Raw genomic sequence first — 20,747 nt, 5'->3', positions numbered from 1 at the left:
CCCCCGGAGCCCCCGGCGGCCCCTACGGCCCTTGCGGCGGCGCCCGCTGGAGAGCACTCCCCGGGGACCCGCGCCGGGCATTTAAATGCTCCCTGGCTCCGCGATTTGCCTTTCAAATGGTGCTAGGCCCGAGGTGCGCCGGCTGCGCCCAGGGATCGGCAGCGGCGGCCTGTGCAGCGCTCTGGGAGCGGGGGAGGGGGCGTCCTGCGGGGCGGCCGGCTTGCCTTCACGCCCAGGACCCCGGACCTTTCAACAAGTCCTCTGATTCGCAGAAGTCCTTGCACCATTTACACACTTTGGGCCGGAGCCCCTGCGAAAGGAGATGGGTCAGGTTCCTCTCTCTCGGGCGACCCAGCCACCTGCGGAAGGTGTGGCCAGCGCCCGCAAGTTGTCCTGTGCGGGAAGGTGAAGGGGCCGCGCGATGCCTCCACCCGGCTATCTAGTGCAGAGAACCTGTAAATTGCCCCAGGATGTCCAAATGAATGCCAAGGATTCAGCCATGTGGATGCAGCTCACGTTTCTACAAAGTTGAGAGAATAAATCACGACTGCTGTGTATTTATGCACGAATAAAATGAGGCAGAGCCTTATTTTCCTTTGGTTAATGTAATGCTGTCTCTTTGCACACAGTGGGTGCTTAATAAGCGTTGAATGCCTGTTTAGTATGGGATTTGATGGACCGTTGGGAATGAGAATAATCATGGAAAATGGCTACATGTCTTTCCAGAGTTAATTCTGATGAGTAATTGACCAGATTTGTTTTAAACTCTCCAAGTTTTAAAACGTCTGTGTAATAGCTTCTTTTATCTCCTCTGATAAAGGTGTGGCTAAAGATTAGCTAAGCAAATTTTGGTAGTCTTAAAGCAGTTTACTGCAGTAACAAATATGCTGATTCATATCATGCTTGAATAGTCATAACTGAAAGTACTTGAAAGTGTAAGTCATGGTTTTCATGATGGCTAGTTTAAAAAAAATTCAAAGCTCCAGTAATGCAAAGTTCAGTAGAAATTTTGCACGTTAAGTACGTCCCATTGCTCCCAATAATAAATAGAAAATTATAAATATAAATAATATAACTAAGTATTGTATAACTTAATGTAAACACTATTTCCTGACCTAGGGAAGGCTCTCATTGCATATCCCATTTATTCTTCCTAATAGCTATTTCAGGATAAACAGTAATTTATGTAAGCTGAATAATCATTTTGACCTGTTACCTGCCTTCTTGAAGAAGGTGGTTAAGAGAAAATATAAGGGATATTTATTAAAATACGTAGAAGACTTACATATCTTGAGGATTTAGTTTGTGATCAGTTAGGTGATTTAAAATGAATGGTTATCTTAAGCATTTTTCCCTAAGTTTGCTATAATTGTCTTCATATTGTGCAGTTCTACTTTCTAAGAGTGAGAAGAGTTTTGTAAATTTTTCTAAAACTCAACTTTTAAGTAACAGTATTTCATCCCTAAAGGGCTAGTGTTTTACTATTAATAGTGAAATATTGAGCACTTAAGTTTGTAACAATAACTATGACTTAGGGGCAAGTCTAATAACTACTTTGGAAATAGTCTGGACCAGTAAACTTTATGAAAAGTAAATGTTCAAAAAGAAAAGAAATGAACAAACATTTGAAATTTCCAGCCTCTCTTAAACTATTGTGTATCGGGACCAGCAGTTAGCGTAATGGCTATGTCGTTGGACTCCCATGTAGTCGACCGTGGTTCGAGTCCCGGACCCGTACTATTAATAGTGAAATATTGAGCACTTAAGTTTGTAACAATAACTATGACTTAGGGGCAAGTCTAATAACTACTTTGGAAATAGTCTGGACCAGTAAACTTTATGAAAAGTAAATGTTCAAAAAGAAAAGAAATGAACAAACATTTGAAATTTCCAGCCTCTCTTAAACTATTGTGTATCGGGACCAGCAGTTAGCGTAATGGCTATGTCGTTGGACTCCCATGTAGTCGACCGTGGTTCGAGTCCCGGACCCGGTGGCTTAAACTCACGCCGCTGGGTGCGTGTGCGTGCGTGCCGAAGATCCAGAGAGGAGAAGGAAGGAGAAGGGATTGCGGCGTGGCCATCCCCCCGGGGGGGTGATTTCTAGCTTTCTGTCTCTCTGTCTCTTTCTGTCTGGCAAGCGCACGCGCCCTATAGCAAAAACCTCTCAAAAAAATACTATTGTGTATCTCACCTGAGGACAGGCCTCTTACTTTCAAAGTAGCCCTATAGGCAAAGAGATTTAAGAATTGTTTTCAAGAAGAACAAAAACATCCTGTTTCATAGATATGTCATATAAATATACTTTTGATGAAAAGACATAAGTGAAAACAGATAAAGCATTCAGTGAAAGTTCTATACATGTATTGTTAGGTGGTGCTTAACAATTTCTGTTTCAGTCTATAAGTTTTTGGAAACAATTGATGGTTATTTTTAATGATTGACATACCTATTTCATGTCTTTGTTAGTGAGTTGCTATATTGCAAAGATTTGTGAAGACTATGAAGAGATGCATGTTGTTTTTCTTTTAATTTCCTGGATCTTGTTATTTAATAATCTTAAGAGTACAGATATGCTTAGGTGCTAGTTCCATTTTGGGGACCTTTCTAGGTTATGACCATTTAACCTAATCAAAATGTTGAAGCAATAATGAAATGAAGTATGCTAATATGGCATATTTTTTGCTTGACAAATTTTTCAAGGCCTATAGTTTTCATTATAATTGTATTTAGTTCAGATTAACCAAGTGCACTGAGAGTAGCTTTCTCTCTCTGTCATTTTGTACATTTAGCTTTCGTTTTTAACAATTTTTTTCTCTTCCCATAAAGAACAAAGATTTGAGCTTTAGAGCTAAAGAAGTGTGATTTTCATCCTCTTCTGTTTCAGCTAATTTCCCTCCTCCTGGATGAATGCTGAAACTGGGTCCTGTACTTTTTCCTGTGTTTCACTGCTGGCTAAGTACTGGAGGTGCTGCCTCAGTGTACTACCTAAGTATCCCCACGCAAATCCTCCTCCATTCCCCACTTAGATTGCCGAGAAATCCCATAGCCCTGCAACCGTGAAGTGCTTCTCTTCAGCTTTGCTATCATTTCATTCCTATTCCTGGCTCTAGAGACAAGAAAAGATGATGAGGGTTTGTCTGCTATTCATTGTGATTAGATACTTAAGTTTGTTACAAACACTCTTGACATGAACATCCTAGATAGGTGAAGTTAAGCCGGTAACTAGGAATCTTCGCAATACCAAGAGCACTAAATTTAGTATGGAAGCTCATGCCCCAGACTCATGAAACGCCTGCTTTGACCCTACATCCCTGTGTTACGAAATCATTAGGCTTTTGGTCTCAGAAGGACAGCTGTTGAGTCATTCTTACCTGATTCAATTACTTGGTGTGTCTGTAAAAGTACCTCTTCCTCTTGAATTTATTTATATAATAATGTATATTGAGCACCTGCTTTGGGCCAGACAGAGCTCTAGTCACCTCAGGTGCTTTAGTGAACAAAATAAAGGCCCTAACTTCAGGGAACTTAAGCTATCCTGGAGGGAGACAGAAAACAATTGAAGTAATTATATAGTATGTTGGAAGTGATACAGAAAAAAGATAGAGCAAAGTAAAGATTGGTAGGAAGAAGTGTTGGAATTGTAAATACATTGGTCAGGATGGAGCTCACTGAGAAGGTGATAGGGGAGCTGAAACCCTGAAGGAGGTCTGAGTTAGCCATGAGGACATATAAGGAGCAGCGAGGTACAGGCAGAGGGAACAGACATTGCAAAGCAGGAACTTATCTCTTGAAGGGAAACACAGGAATCTAACTCGGTTTATTCTCATGATGACACTGAATTGGCAGGTCATTTAGAAGTTTCTTCCAATGCCAGGAGCCTAAGCTTTAATATTTTTTTTTAACATTTTTTTTTTGGAGAGGTTTTTACTATAGGGTGCGTGCGCTCGCCAGACAGACAGAGACAGAGAGACAGAAAGCGAGAAATCACCACCACCCCCAGGGGGGATGGCCACGCCGCAATCCCTTCTCCTCCGTTCTCCTCTCGGGATGTTGGGCACACATGCACACGCGCCCGGCGTGAGTTTAAGTCACCGGGTCTGGGACTTGAACCGCAGTTGACTACATGGGAGTCCAGCTACATAGGCATTACGCTAACTGCTGGTCCCAGCTTTATTGTTTTTGATACAGACTTATGTGCAGGGATCCCGCTAAGGAACAGAATTTCATTGACTAAAAATGTCTTGCGTTAGCTCTGACTTGACCCCAAATTATTTTCCTCTTCTCCAAAGCCCAGGTAATAAATCCATGGTGCTTTGTTTCCTAGAGTGAATTTAGGAACCATCTAATTTGAAAAAGGCCTAAGTAGCTGGAAAGAAAAATAAGGGTACTTTGAAAGAATTTGACTTGAAAGATTAGTTTAGTAAATGCTTGCATGTTTTTTTCTCAAAGAAGTATCATAGTATAGTCAACAGGTGACACAGTATGTAATAGGCCTTTACTGTTCCCACTTTCTAGGTGAGCAAACTGAGGCACAGATAAGTTATATGACTTACTACGTTTCTGTGACTGCGAGCTCGGATTTGAGTTCTAGAGGAGAATGCAGAGGTGGACCTGTGCCAAATTGTTACATCGAAGGAGACCTTGACAGTTCCTCCTCATCTCCCTTCCACACACACTCAGTCTCTGAACTCCTGAGACAAGGATCATCTGAGAAGTAATTTAGTGTACCCATTGCTTGGGTTTGAACATGAACCTCTGCCCATTGACAACCCTGTGACAGTCCTCCTTTGTAAAACGAGGCTAACGGTTCCTACCTCATGAGTAGTTAATGAGGAATAAATGAGATAGATGTGTATTCATCTGCCATACTAAATTATCCATATCATATTCAATTGTCTTCATTATCTATATTCTTGCCCTTTGTGAGTTTATTAAATAAATGTATTTGCAATGCTACTATTGCAAGTCTACATCAGAAGGTAACAGAATATGGGTGCTACTTTGGGCATTTTACACCTACGTAAAATCTTCAAGCCCTTCCTGGAAAAGACAGTAAGGGACCCACAACAATGTGGCATTGGCCTTGTAACCTCCAGCCCATCTCTCTTTGTGTGGCCAGAGGCACTTCAGACGATGGCCAGGGTCTTGGCCACTGTGGACTGGGAAAGTGGTGTGAAGGTTGGCGGCTTTCAATGTGGCCTTCCCTTGTGGCCTGAATTTATTTGAAAAACCCCAGGACTAGAGAGAGACTGTGCCTTGGGCACATGGGCACATTCCCCTGAGGCTCTTTCCTGTGGGAAGAAGGAATGACTGAATGAATCAGTGAATGAATGAAAGGCTTGTTGCTGCCTGCTTTGCTCTCTGCCTGCACCTTGTGGTTTGGGTCCCTCCCAGGATTCCCAAGAAGGTCCCAGGTAGTGCCAGGGAAGGTTTTTAATATGTGGGCCTACACACATACCCACCCCACTCAGTAGAAGGAAATCCTGAATCTAAAATTTCAGAGCAGTCTCCAGAACACTGTCCCCAGTAGTTTTTTTTTCATTTGCCCACTGCTCAGGTGTAAACAGATCGCCCTTCATGAAATGTTGCTCTTGAACATCCTGTCTGCTAAGTTTCACAAGCTTCTGGTCGTTTTCCTTTAGTGTCCACATTTTCTGGCTTGTAACTGAAATATACAGACACCAACACTCTGTCTGCAACTGGCTGGATTGGCAAAGGCCTCCATATTCTTTAGAAAATGATTTCCTTGGGAACCAGCAGTTAGCGTAATGGCTATGTCGCTGGACTCCCATGTAGTCGACTGTGGTTCGTGTCCCGGACCCAGTGGCTTAAAACTCACGCTGGGTGCGTGTGCTTGCGTGTCCAAGATCCCGAGAGGAGAATGGAGGAGAAGGGATTGTGGCGTGACCATCCCCCCTGGGAGGTGATTTCTCGTTTTCTGTCTGTCTCTCTCTGTCTGTCTGGCAAGCACACGTGCCCTATAGTGAAAACCTCTCCAAAAAAATAGAAAATGATTTCCTTTAGAGATCACATATTTGGGAGACATCTCCCACCTTGACAGTTGTAGAAATGCAAACTGACAGCTGTTTTCAGAACACCCAATTCTCCCCCTGGATGAAAATGAGGAAGCCTCAAGGCGGGGAGCAGGCTGGTGACACTTGATGAGACAGCTTTCCTAGGCCTGCTTGGAAGCCAGAGCTTTGTATTTTAGATGGAGGTCTAAGAGACAGGAGACACTGCTGCTGAATCTCTTAAAAATCCTCTTTTTTTCTCATGTTTGCTTCTAGAACAAGAACCATACCTCATGTGTCCTCCTATTTCTGTCCTCACCCAATCCTTACCCCTAACTTCAGATTCTGATAGTACAGACAGGTCCTGGGTACTGAAGAAAGGCTTTCAGCTTTGCAAGTATACATTTTTTCTCATGACAAGGTAATAGGTTTGTTCCACACTGACCTGGTTAATACATTGAATCGCAAATGTGCATTTAGAATCTGAAAGTGAGAAACTACAAATGTCAGAAATTCATTCTGTGTGCATTTAAAAAAATGCATTTCATTTCATAAGCTAAATCAGTTTAAAGAAAATTGTATTTCCCCATGCAGTAAGCACTGGGAGTTCCAGTAGTTTTCACCTACTTTTTTTTTTTTTTTTCTTTAAAGACCAGCTATAAGAAGGGACTAGATTGGATATTCACTTTAAGGATGAAGTCTTGCAAATAACTCTCTCCACTCTGGCGGGGGTCAAAGGGACTCTTCTTGGGTCACTAACTGCAGACCCTCTGCCTAGCACCAGAGCACATCAATAGTCTCCTGATGGCCATCAATAGTCCAGTGTCTGGCTTCTGATCGCCACCATCACCATCCCTTGCCTGGCTCCCTTACTGCCCCCCTAAAGGAAGCACTGTTTGTTAGTTTGCCAGGCTATGTGAGTGACTTTCTCCTGAGATAGACCTCTTCAAAGGGACAAGATCTGGACACCTTGTCACTAACATTGAGAAACTTGTTGTTTCTTTGGTATCCTATTTATAGCATAGGTGGACTTCCAAAAGTTTCTGGAAAATGGAATTAAAGAATGCGTTTATTTGTTGTGCAAAAATTTTGAAATCCATGTGTAGTTTATGTATTTTCCATGAGCTTTTTAAAGACTTCCTCATATATATCTAATGTGTGTGCGTGTGTATATATAAAATACACATACACTGGGTCATCAGGAAAGTCATGATACATCTTTGCATAGAAAAACATGTCATGACTTTCCCAACAACCTAATATGTGCATATCTGTATATGTACACATTCCACCTATTATGCGTGTGTGTATGCCCATATTAATATATTATTATGTATACATATATTTATATTATACATTCTCTCTTTCAAAATCACCACAGACAGTGAGGACTGCCGCACACATTTTTAAGTAGTTCCATTATGCTATCTTTAAGGAGTGGAAATTATTTGGAGAGACCAGAAGTATACAGACCAAGATAAATGGTGACTAATAATAGGGGAGTGCAGAGGCAAATTGATTGTGAAGTTAATGAAACTGAAGCCCCAGAGCCTGTCACTTGTACACTGTACTTTTGCCATTTTTTGGATACATTGCCAGGGCCTACCCCACACATTCCAAGGCCCAGGAGGAGTGCTAACAGTGTAAAGAGCAATGTATTCCGATTGTAACTTGTAAAAATGGAAAAAGTATGATTTTAACGGCAGTCAATTAACCTTTGGCTCTTTGACTTTCCTTTTGTCATGTTTCTTCTTGGGTTCAATGAGATTGGAGTGGAGGATATTTTTGAGATCTGTCTAAAAGGAAGTCACACCGAGGACATACCTAGTATGGATTTTGTGGGATTTATATTTACAGTTCACAGTCATCTCTGTGTCTAGATCAGGTGATCCTAGCCATTCCTCATATAGAAATTCTTTCTAGGAACACTACCCCCGGGACCAGCTCGTCTGGGGTTCTTACACAAAGGGGCACGGATAGAGGTCACATCAGCACGAATGTGTGCTATGACATCCGCCACTGGGAATGTGGTTTGAGGCGTATGTAGGCCACAATCTACTCTGTGAAAATACCTCCATTTGTTAGATGGGGAAAGTTGTAAGTGGAGGGTTCAGTTCTTACTTTAGTCTGTATAGAAGTTCTCTTCTGTTAGGAATATACTAAAAAATGCAAGTATACAATTACAGATGCACCAATTTTTTTTTTTTTTTTAGGGAAATTTTTGCTATAGAGTGTGTGCTCTCGCCAGAGACACACAGAGAGACAGAGAGACAGAAAGTGAGAAATCACCACTGAGTGGGGATGGCCATGCCACAATCCCTTCTCCTCCATTCTCCTCTTGGGATTTTGGGCACACATGTGCTCAGCATGAGTTTTAAGCTGCCAGGGCTGGGATTCAAACCACGATTGGCTATGTAGGAGTCCGGGAACATAATTATTGCTCCATCTGCTGGTCCCCAAGTGTACCATTTTAAAAATGGGAATTCTGTTTGTGTTTCTTACTGATTTGGCATGAATATATATTGATAGCAACAAAAAATACCAACAACAGACTGGTTAATGTGCATCATCAGTACAAAGAATGTTTTACATTAGTTGATGCATGAAAAACCTTGAAATACTCTGAATTTTTATGGCTCATATGAAAGAAAATTGTGGTATTTACAAATGTGGCAATAATCCCAAAAATGTATATACATTGCCAGTAAAGAGCTGTATGACTGAAGGCAACTTTTCTGAATTATCAGTAATTAAAAATAAATCTCAATATCACTCGTACTTGAAGGAAGACTAATTTATCTTCTGATCCTATATAAAATGATATTAATAAATTCATCTGTGGGTGTAGCCTAAAAGAAATCTTTATATCAGTGTGTCAGGGGGGTTTTCAATACAAATATGGGTTCTTTTCCTGGATTTTGATTTTATGGTGTTTGGCTATTGTTAGCTGATAATTTTTTGTGTTTTGTTATGATTTCTAAATAAATTATTACTTTCATAAGTATTTTATTTATTTTTAATTTGCTCTAGGGTGTGTGCACTCACCAGAGAGAAAGTGAAATGAGGAGATTGAGTCTCTTGGCAAGCATACATAGCCAACCTTATATGTACACACAGACTTTTCCTTTACTTTAGATTTTCAAAATTAAAATCATGTCATTATGTTCATGTATGTTCTTTTAACGTTTTTTGGACCAGTGATATATAGGGTCACTAGGAAAGTCATGATACATTTTTGCGTAGAAAAACAGAAAAAAATATGTCATGACTTTTCCAACAACCTAATATCAGGGGACTCAGCTGTAACCATCGTGAACTGAGAACAGAAAACCGGTGTCGTTGGCATATGTTCAGAGCCCTCCCTGTGGACACTCCCCTGGTGGCACCACAGAGAGAGCACACTTGAGGCTTATCACTCAGCACCAGCTCCCCTTCACACATCTGCACAAGGAGCACATTTGCTCTTAAAAATGGAAGCACTCTTTTTCATACCTACTAATTCGATGAAAGTCTTTTTAATGCAGATTTCTTTTTATTTTTTTAATTTGCCATATGGAATATGAACTAGCTGGAGAGAGACAAAGAAGAAGTGAGAAGTACCTCACTATTTCTAGGCTTTTCTCTTTTTATTCTTTGAACTAATCTTACTTTTAGTGTAGCCTAAGCAAGTGTCACGCAGGTGTTTTTCAGCCCTCATATAACACACAGATAGTTAAGATTTTAGAGATATACTGAGGACATATTTTAATAGAATCTTTCTGACATTAGACATCTGGGGTTTGGCACCAACTCAACCAAATGATCAACAATGCGTGATTTAAACGAATGTGTCTCAGTATTCTGCCGAGGTTGGAAACTCCCTTTGGTATGCTGACTTCACTTCAGCATTCTCTCAGGCCTACACCGAAATATTTGCTGTTAAAATATGCAAACATCAGACAGAAATTTGGTCTAGAGATGTTAAGTTATATGTGCGCTTTTCTTCAGAGGAAGTGCAATATATGCCATGAACGTTGTAAAGTAATGAGAATGAGTCTCATATGTAGCCTTATTGATTGATAAGCCACACCTTATTTGTCAGTAAATTTTACACTAGTAGTTTTCAACATGGGTTGCCACCAGAATCACTGGGGTAAAGCTGGAGAAAATCAAGATTGTGGGACTGTATCCCTTCCTCCCTAGAGCTGCTGATATGGTCTGGTTTAGAACAACTGTATTTTTCTTTTTTTGAGAGTTTTTTTCGCTATAGGGCGCGTGCGCTCACCAGACAGAGAGAGACATAGAGACAGAAAGCGAGAAATCACCCCCCCAAGGAGGGTGGTCACACCGCAATCCCTTCTCCGTTTTCCTCTCGGGATCTTGGGTATGCACGCACACGCACCCAGCGTGAGTTTTAAGCCACCAGGTCCGGGACGCGAACCGCGGTCGACTACGTGGGAGTCCAGCGACATAGCCATTATGCTAACTGCTGATTCCCTAGAACAACTGTATTTTTAAAAATTATTTTATTTAATTTTATTTATCATTATTATATTTTAATTTGCTACAGAACACATGCACTCATGAGAGAGAGAGAGAGAGAAAGTGAGAAAGCAAGCCACCTGGTCTGGGACTTGAACCATGGCCAGCCATGTGGGAGTCCAGAGCCTTAATCACCGTGGCACCAGCTAGCCCCAAAATTGTATTCTTAACCCTTCAGAGTTTATTCTAATGTATTGCCAAAGTTGAAAACTCACCTGTTTATACTAATGAAATAACTAGTGGTGTGGGGATTATGGTGTTTTAAAAAGGAATACAACCGTTGGGCTCAGCAGATGGCATAGTGGTTACATTGCTGGACTCCCACCGCAGTTCAAGTCTGAGACTCGGGAGCCTAAAACTGACACCATGTGTGCTTGTGCTCAAAATCCCAAGAGGAGAAGGGACTGCAAGTATGGCCATTCCCCCATGGGGGTTGGTTTCTCACTTTTTGTCTCTGTCTCTCTGGCAAGCACATGTGCTGTATAACAAAAATCTCTCTGAAAAAAGAAAGGAATATAGCCTTAAAGGCATGTGGCCTTTTTGGGTTTCCAATCTATAGGTATAGTTTTTGGTTTTATCAGAAGCAAGCCCTTAATATAGAATAAGTTGGAAGATGAGATACTACCTTGGGAATGGAATTAAAAGAGAAAATGGTCAAACCGGGGAGCCTGTGACCTGAGAGTCTCAAAAGTAAACATCGTCACAGTGACACAACATAGAAGCGAAGGGGCCAAGTTCAGTTTAATTGGGACTGGTGGAAACTGGTGAAATGGAGCGTCTTTGCTTTGCTTAAAAAGGCAGCTTCTACCTAATGTTGTCAGGTTGGAGTGCAGGCCCTTTTTTTGACAGATCCTTTTATTATTGTTGTTATTATTATCATTTGAGGGAGTAAAGCTGAGAATTAAAATTTTTGTATGAACTCTTATCTTTAAATGTAGGCAATGAATCCAGCTTGGTTTAAAACATTACATAAGATTACTCAACTCCACCCAATCACTGCATTAAATAAGAGATCTCGTAATAGGCCTTGTGCTTTAATGAAGCACATGTGAATGGTGGCACGCGGGATGCGGAATAAACCTTTGTTAACAAAGGAGCTATGTGAACTATAGAAGGTGTAATGGAAAGAGCAGTTGCTTACAGTTGTTTTTTAAAAACATTTCCATTGTCTTTATGAAGCAGTTAACTATTTTATAAAACATTGGGATTAAAATGTTTTCCTTTATGCTAAAGTCTAAAAAAGATGAGCTGTAATCCTGAAAGTGTGTTAAGATTTTTATCAGCAGCATTTCTCCTCCCCTGAGCGTTTTTTATCATGGCAGAAAAACTTTTTAAGTGAATGAGGGATTCTGTCACTTAGAAACTGAAAGAAAACTTAGAGATGAGCGAGTGCAGCTGGTCAACCCAGATGTGGAAGCCGAGGGGATCCAGGTCGTGAATGAGTGAGAGTGGTCGGCCAGGGAGCTGCGTGAGCAGCAGGCAGCAGTGGGTCAGCCCGTGGAGCCCAGAGCCCACTTCACTCACTGGGAACCATGGTTTTGCTCCATCTGTCAAGCTGTAGAACCAATCTGTGCCTCATTTCTGTCATCTCTGAAATGGGAGGAACAGTCTGTACATACCTCAGGGTTGGTGAGTTACCCCCATACAAGGAGACTATAAAAGTCTGTGGAAAAATGGATTGGACAGACAAGTTTATTTTGGCACAAACAGATTTTGAAATCCATGTATAACTTTCTCATAATATGCATTTTCCATAAACTTTTCGAAGACCCCTTTATATTTTCGATGTATTTTCAGGTGAGCATTGAAGAAAAGAATTCTGATTAGTTCTCTTAGTTTTCTGCAGGAGGCTGTGCTGGTGGATTTACTGCACAGTGGTTATGGCGCTGCTGCCTCTGAAATCTCACAGGCTTCATGGCCTTGGCCAAGTTATTTAATTCTTCTAGGTCTCAGCTTCTGTCAGATGGGGATGGGAATAGTACTTATCTCAGTGTTACGAGGATTAGGTAAAAACATGCCTATGATGGCCTGGCAACTACGAAGCACCCCATACATGTTAAAACTGATAGGCTCGTGCCTCTTTTTTTTTTTTTTTTTTTTTTAAAATCCAGGAGATACTCTCAGTGCCACATACTCTTCAGATCCTTATCTTTCTCTTCATGTTTTCAAACTACAATGGAGGGAAAAATAACCAAACTAACTATATACGTTTCTGTTATTTTTAAGTTTTTTTTTTTTTTGTAGAGGTTTTCGCTATAGGGCACGTGTGCTCGCCAGACAGACAGACAGAGCCAGAGAGACAGAAAGCGAGAAATCACCCCCCAGGGGGGATGGCCACACCGCAATCCCTTCTCCATTCTCCTTTTGGGATTTTGGGCACGCACGTACACACGCCCGGCATGAATTTTAAGCCACCGGGTCTGGGACGTGAACCGTGGTCGACTACATGGGAGTCCAACGACATAGCCGTTATGCTAACTGCTGGTCCCTATTTTAAGTATTTTTATTGAGAGATATTTGATGAAATTTGATTTTCCTGGTAGTGTTTTGGTTCGTGTTGGTGTAAGTCATACTATGTGGTCATAGGCATCTAGGAGCTGCTAAAACATTCCACATACAAATTCTTGCTATTTCAAAATATGCCAGCCTTAATTTAGTATTGTTTATACAGATTTAAGTTTTTGAGATGTTAGATCATGTGATTAGAAAAAGGACTTCTGCATTTGATGAATATAATTTTCTATTTAGAAAAAAAGGGATTTCAAGGGTCTAGAGAAGTTTGTTAAAGTACATCTAAACAGAAAACCGTATTTTGCACATTGCAGCAACTAAATAATGGGAAAACAGGAAATGACTTTATAGAGGTTATTTGCACAGGTTTATTGTGAATCACCCTGAAGGATTTGTAGGCCTTTCATGAAGATATCAAGAGCATAACTATAGATTAATAAAACGTGATGCTTTTCTCTTGCAGTGACTGTGCACCCTCTTTAATAGCAGCCTTTGAGATGTCACATGTGCAAATACTGGATGCAGCTCAGGGAAACCCCAGATAGGCCTTGTTTTAGAAGCTCAACTAGCAATAGTTGATTCGTTTACTTATTGCAGAGAACATTTAAATGATCTTATTCCTAAGAGGTTTTTTTCAACATCACTTGAAATCATTTTCATCTTATAGAATATACCATAAACTGGTTGTCCCCTTCAAAGGGATATAATGCAGTTAAGCTGGGACTTGGCAGTAGTTGGCTAAGAAAAGGGTTTCCAACTTTCTCTGCTACTAAGGGTCCCTTGGGGATTTTCCTTCTCCCTTCCTATGGGTTCCATGTCTTGAAAGATTTTGTCTAGCTAGCAGGCTGGTTTACTAAGTAATTAAATGTTTTGTTTTTCTGCTTTTCATGCAGCAATATCTGAAACTCCCAATTTATATATTTGGTAAATATTTACTGAGTACAACTATGCAGGCACTGTCTAGGCACTGGGGATACAGTAGCAAGTTGTACAGAGTCCCTGTGCGATTGGGAGAAGCAGACAAAGCACAATACATAAGATAATTTCAAATAGTCACAACACAGTGAGAAAAACAGAGTAAATCAGAAGATATTGAGAGCCTTTTACAGATAAGGTGTCCTGGGAAGCCTCTTGAAAAGGCAGGCATCTCAGAAGAGGCCCGAGTGATATGAGGGAGTGAATGAGCAGTTCAGTATCTGGAGGAAGAAGGTTCCAGACAGAGACCAATAAGGGCCTGAGATGAGAGTGTCTTGGTGTGTTTGAGGAGCAAAGGAAACTGTGTAACAGGAGGAGCGTGGTAGAGGAGGGAACAGGTAGTCAGGGCCTGCACGCGAACTGTGTGCCAGCCAGTGTCACCCCACAGAGCGCGACATGGCACACTGCAGCTTCATTATGCTCGATTTCCACTGCGCTTTGTGTAACACTCAGATAGCTCAAAGCCCCATAGTGTTCTGGAAATCGAAATTCTCCTTAAGTCTAGTTTGTTTGTAAAGCCTTTTTTTTTTTTTTTTAATTTGCTAGAGAGTGTGTATGCTCGCCAGAGAGACAGAGGGAGAGGGAGAGAGCACTCCTTAATGGGGATGATCATGCTGTAATCCCTTGTCCTCTATTTCTTCATTCTGTCAGGATTTGGGGCACACACGCACATGTCCCTGGCATGTTTTTTTTCAGCCTGCCAGGCCTAGAATTTGAACCGTGTGGTCAGTCCTGTGGGATATGGCTTTCAGCCACTGTACCATAACTACTGTAATTCATTTAGTGTTTGCTATTTTCTTTTGAAGCAGGGTGAAAAACAAGTTTATCCGTACTGATGATCATCGGTAATGATGTATTAAAAATGATATTTGGTAGTTTCTAAATTCTGTGGACCTATAGAGTTCTCTAAAAAATTTCTTCAATAGCTTTGTGAAATCCTGTATAGGTTTTAATTGTTATGAGAGTTGGGGGAGAAAAGAGGAAAGAATGATTTTGAAAGTAGTGACTTAAAATATATTGACAAAATACCAGAAAAATTACTGAGATTATATAGACCCTGAACCTGGAGATACTTATTTCTTCATCACACTACTTTTTTTTTTTTTTTTTTTTTTTTTTTTTTAATTCTTAAAGGAAGTATACTTTGTGAAAAAATGGGTGTTTTTTTCTTTTCTTCCACATTGCCTTTTATGGACAGATATTAGTGTAAACGTTTTACTGTCAAATTGAGCCAGGGTTTTTCTGAGGGTATATGAACCTATCCACTGTATTTTTACCTGTCAGCATCTTTGTTGGAGTAATTAGAAGTGGATGACACTAAGATATATTTATGTATTCGTACCTGTAATTTAGTCCTTCTAATTAATATAAAATGATGATACATTCGTCAGCTACTGCCACAGTAATAAACTATCTCAAAACTCAGTGGTTTTCTATAAGTACTCATCCTGCCTGCTCTGCAGGGACGATTGTGGTTTGGCTGATCAAGTCTGGGTTCAGCTGGGTGCCTCTGCTTTAGGCTGTGGGTCAGCTGATCTGTTGTGGGCCAGGCTCATGTCTGCTCACATGTGGTTATTCTGGGGACCAGGCTGAAGTGGCAGCATTACTGGGGGGCGTGCTTTTCTCATAGTGGGTCACCAGAGTGCAAGTGCCAAGCCAAACCACAGAAGCTTATTTAAGGCCCCTATTCATGTCATGCCCATAGCATTCCTTTGGCCAAATCCAGTCACACGGCCAAACCCAGAGTTGATAGGGGCAGGAAGTATATGTCTGCCCAAAGGAAAGGGGGAAAAAATGTGAGCAAATAATAATCCAATCTATCATGATGCCGTTTATCAGAAATAGAAAATGTCCAGAAGGATTTTGATTTTGGGTACAGAGATATAAATCTTCCTCTAAATTGATCTTAGTACTCTATAAACAAGAGATTGCTGTCTTCATAACATCCCAGAGGCATACAGTGTGACTCCCCAGGGAGGAATGAATAAGCATTTCAGACAGGGAAGTTGAGACTTAAAGAAGAAAAGAAAAAGCAGTTAAATGATTTCTGCTGGGCCTCTAAGAACAGAGGAACCTGCTTCTCTGGTTAGGGATGACCCCTTTTCCATTCTGAGGTTAGTTAGGAATCCAAATGCTTCAATTTGGGTTGCCTAGTGTTCTGGGCTTGTATTCTAAATTCCTGAGCTACTTGGCAAGGCTGAGAAAGTTAGGGAAGCTTCTTGTGATGCCTTGTCCCAGCACAGAGAGCTTCAGAGACACCTTGGGACCACTTTGCCATTGGATCTTGTACCCCTCTCCTTGGTTCTGAGTCAGTGCCATGGACGATGGGAGAGGGCTGGCCACCCAGATGGAACCTTCCCTTCCCCATTCTTCCACTGTGTATCACACTTTCTAGTGGCTGAGACCAGTCACTGGTGTCAGACTCCCAAGTTCTAGTTGGACTGCTATGTGCCCTTGGACAACTTAATAACACAAGGGGACTTCAGATAGTGGGAAAATGGCATTAAAGTATGAGTTTATTTTGGTACCAAAAAATTGTGAAATCCATGCGCAGGTGGGATTATTTTTATTAGTATGCATTTCCCATGAACTTTCTGACAACCCCTTGTATATAATTTTGTCAGTGCAAAATGAAGAAAATGGCACCTATCCTATACGGCTGATGCGAGGGTTAAGTGAGTTAACATGTGACACATCCTAGCAGTGTCTAGCATATGTTTTAATGAAGAAGAGCTTGTAATAGTTTTATGTTCTGTTTTAACGGGCGCAATAGATAGCATTATATTGTTGTTGTTCCAGTATTTTTCTCTTTCTCCTTACTCGACTGTGAGCCTCCCAAAGACATGAGTCATGGCTCTGTGTCTCTTCTTTGTGTCCCCAGTCTGCAGTAGCACTAAGTTTATGATGTAGGAACTTAAACCAGCACCCACTAAATTATATTCAGATATGTGTCCTCTACCATTGAGCCTTTAACTCTGAGGACTAGATTACATTGTTGCTAAAGACAGATGGACTCATTTTTTTTTTTCCACATTCACATTTTGCCTGAAATAAAGGCTTTGGAAGTCACAGGAATTTAAAAGCTTTGTGTTAGTTTCATGCTTTGCCTTTAATCAGCCACTTTACATACCCAAGGATGCCCTTGCTTTTTTTATGTTACATCAGAAGAGCTGTCAAAAGTATGGAGGCTAATTTTCATGGTGTAAGATTTTAAGGACATATGAAGACTACTTTGTCCTCATATTCTTTTAACTCCTGTCCTTTGAGTTGCCTCTCAGGTGGTCACGGTGACCTTACCATTTAGCTTGTTGAGAGGTATTTTAAATTTTCAGCTCCCCAAAGAGTGGTTGCTCTAGGATAAAAGGCTCAGCTTGTTGTAACAAGTAGACCCAACTTTATGTGGATTAAAGGTTCAGGAAAGTTGTTTCTCTTTTCACCTAAGTGTCAATCCAGGGTGGGTAGGCAGGCTAGTAGGCTCCATGTAGTCATTCAGGGCTTCACATTCCTTTCATTCTATTTCTCTGCTCTCCTAGGCTGTGTTTCTCTTCTGTTTGATAGAGGTTGGGTTCCCTGGAGTCCTTTCTGAGGATGAACCTGTTTCATCTTGGGAGAAAGGAAAGGAATGTGAAAGAGTTAAAGAGTGTGCATATGAAGTGTGATGGCCTAGGCCCTTAGTGGTTACTTGTCATTTCCACTCTATTCCATTAGTGAGAACTTAATTACATGATGACACGTAGCTGCAAAGGTGCTGGTACATGGAGCTCCCAGCAGGGCCTGACTATAGTCCTTTTACTGCCGAGGAAGAGGGGGGTTGCTGATTCGGGTAGACAGCTAGTTAAGCTCTTGCCTTGACCAACAAATGAGTCTGTTTTTGAGAACTTTGCCTTTGTTTTGAATAGCCACCCTAGTGGTTTAATGGAGATGGTAGTTACAGTAATAATTAATAGCAGTTACAATTTAGGCACTAAGGACTATTGGACATAATGGAATGCATTATCTCATTTAACCTTTTCAGAAAGGCTACAAGGAGGGTACTGTTATTATCTGCATTTCATAGTCAAGACAACTGAACCACACAGGCTAAGTAACCTTCTCAAGATCACACTGCCAGGCCTCCATCATACCTACTCTGGGAAATAGCAAGATTCCTGGAAAATGAAGGGTAATATACAGTATACAGCTTGTAGTTCTGGCTTTTGTAGCTATTCAACAGCACAGGCTGTCAGAAAAAGCAGTGGGTCTTCTGGAAATATTCAAGCAGAAGCTGCATACCTGTCTGTCTCAGGGATGTCACAGAAGGACTCCCTTCTTGGCCCTGTGAGCCCTGAGACCGCCATGATTCTCTGTGAAGGTCATATGCACTGCTTTGTACATTCTAGTTTCAAATGTCACCCGTGACCCTTCATTCCTATGGTAGCAGGGAAGCCCACGAACACACACATTTTGTACTTCTTTGATAATGAGGAAGCACCTGGGAACACAGGGCACTAGAAGACCAGTAGTTGAGAGGAGTTCTCAGTGACCTTGACTGGTCACCTCAACCTGGAGCCTCCAAGTCTTTGGGAATAAAATATGTGCACTGGGCTTAATATCTAGTTTCTCTGGAGCTTTCTTGGAGCTCTAGGGTTTCTGCATAACCCCCTAGTATTTTCATCCCTTACATACAGTTTTAGAGTAAACATTTCTTAGATTAAGGAGTTTTGAAGTTAAAAAAAAAAACCTTAAAAATCAAATGGCTAGTATTTGCTGAATTCCTGCAATGTGTCAGGCATTATCATTGTTGCAACTGCTTTAACAAATTAGCTCACCTGTGGCGTACACCAGTTAGCATTTCCAATTTACAGATGAGGAAGCTAAGCCACAGAATGGTTGAATAACTTGCCCATTTTTACTCGCTAGAAGGTAACCAGAATCAAACTTGGATTTTGACAGCCAGAGCTATATACTGCTGCAGGATTGGCTTATTTTTGAGATTCCTACCAGATCTAAAAGATGCCATGGTTCTAGATCTGTTGTGGTGTATAGATAACTCAGGTTTTCTATACACACACAAAAACCAAAAACCAAAACCAAACGCGGAAATAATTTACTACCTCTCTCTTGACAACGAGAAGCTGAGCGTGAGTCATACAAGTTCATAACGTGCTGATAATTTTAGAAAGCCTGTAATCTTTCCATTATCACCTGATGCAGCACGAGGCTCTGTTATTCAAAGTTTCTGATGGTGGAGCTGCTCTGATAAATACATGGAAGTCTTCCTAAAACACAGCTGGTCCTGGGGCTAGGGGTCATAAACAGGGGCCACCTTCTGCTGTGATGCTTTTGGTATGCAAGGAATGGCCTCCTGGGATGGATCTAACAACATGCTCTGTGGCTGACACTCCTGCTGTAAGGGCATCTTCAGATCATAGACTCTTAGAGCAGAGGGACCTCTGATAACATCTACCGCAATGGCTCCTTTCTCACGACAAACCTCACCTGCCTTGCGCCAGCCATTGTTCTAAGTGTGGTGGGCACAGCAGCAAATACAGCCTCTGTTCACATGGCGCCTGCATTCTAGAGGGGACACACAGAATCAGCAGCAGTGGCAGCAGAATGACATGCGCCGTGTCAGCTGGTGGTAAATGCTGGAAGGAAAAGTAAAGCAGGGTGAGGGGTAGACAGCAGTGGTGTCTGTCAAGGGTGTTTATGCAGATCACCATTTCTCAGCCCTTCTCTAGGTATGCACCCCACCCCCAAACCTTTTGGATTTGCTTTGTATTTCTGCTCCTCCCTATGAAATTTTAATATCATGGACGTACTGTTTATCTGTTTGTGAACTATATGTATATATCAGTGCTTTACGCATAAAGAACGAGATTCCCCACTCCCACCCCAGAATCAATGTTCACCACCTTAGGGTCACTATCACCCCAACCCTCTGTGCGTCTGCTTTTTGCTCTCATGAAGAAAAACCAATCATGAAGTGGCCATTTTTAAAATATCACAATCTGAATCAGCCCGTGGTTTGGCAGTTAAATGATCTGGAGCTCACAAGGGCAACTGCACAGTTCGAGACTCAGACCTGGTGGCTTCAGATATACATGGAATGCATGTGCATGCCCAAAATCCCAAAAGGAGGGAAAGATGGAAGAGAAGGCCTGGCAGCGGGACCATGCTTCACAGAGTGCATTCTCCACTCTGTCTTTCTCGGGTGAGTGCACATACCTTCTAAAAGAAAAATCACAATCTAACCTATAATTCAGAGCACTTAGTCTCCTAATGATATTTTTACTTGAAAGGACTGTCAGAAATTTGAATAAAAATTGTTTTAAAGTTTTTCCATCTTAGGAATGAAGCATGAGACCCTAGACTCGCAGTTTTTATGCAAAATACAGTGTAAGACACTGCATGCACACTAAGAAGAATGAAGTAATGAAGTTCATTAGGTACAACAGAGCCTCACTGCCATTGGCAAGACTGAAGACTGAGACTTTCAAGCCACCATCCTCCAACCCTGCAGCCTCTTAATTGGTCTTCGTGCCTCCACTTCACTTCCTTCACTGCTCTAAAGCTCGTCATCCTCAGCTAGAAAAATGATCTTTCAAAAATATCAATCATATGAAGTCACTCTGCTGACAAAGCTCCCCATCCCAACAACAACAAAAACCCGAACACCTGACGGTAAGCCTCACCAGGGCTTACTTACAAGTTGACACCTTCCGCCTCAGCCACCTCCTGGACCACACC

General features: G+C 41.4%; 1 protein-coding gene across 1 annotated transcript in view; it reads left to right on the top strand.

Moving 5' to 3' along the window:
* Nucleotides 1–20,747, top strand: part of LOC102488402 (juxtaposed with another zinc finger protein 1) — a gene marked incomplete at its 3' end in the record, with an annotated part of 369,017 nt that overhangs the window by 789 nt on the left and 347,481 nt on the right. The window lies entirely within an intron of this gene.

The sequence above is a fragment of the Tupaia chinensis genome, unplaced genomic scaffold (assembly GCF_000334495.1).
Source record: "Tupaia chinensis unplaced genomic scaffold, TupChi_1.0 Scaffold144731_1, whole genome shotgun sequence".
In the NCBI taxonomy this organism is placed as follows: Eukaryota; Metazoa; Chordata; class Mammalia; order Scandentia; family Tupaiidae; genus Tupaia; species Tupaia belangeri.
The sequence above is the reverse complement of the archived record's forward strand: the minus strand, read 5'-3'. Positions and strand labels throughout refer to the sequence as shown.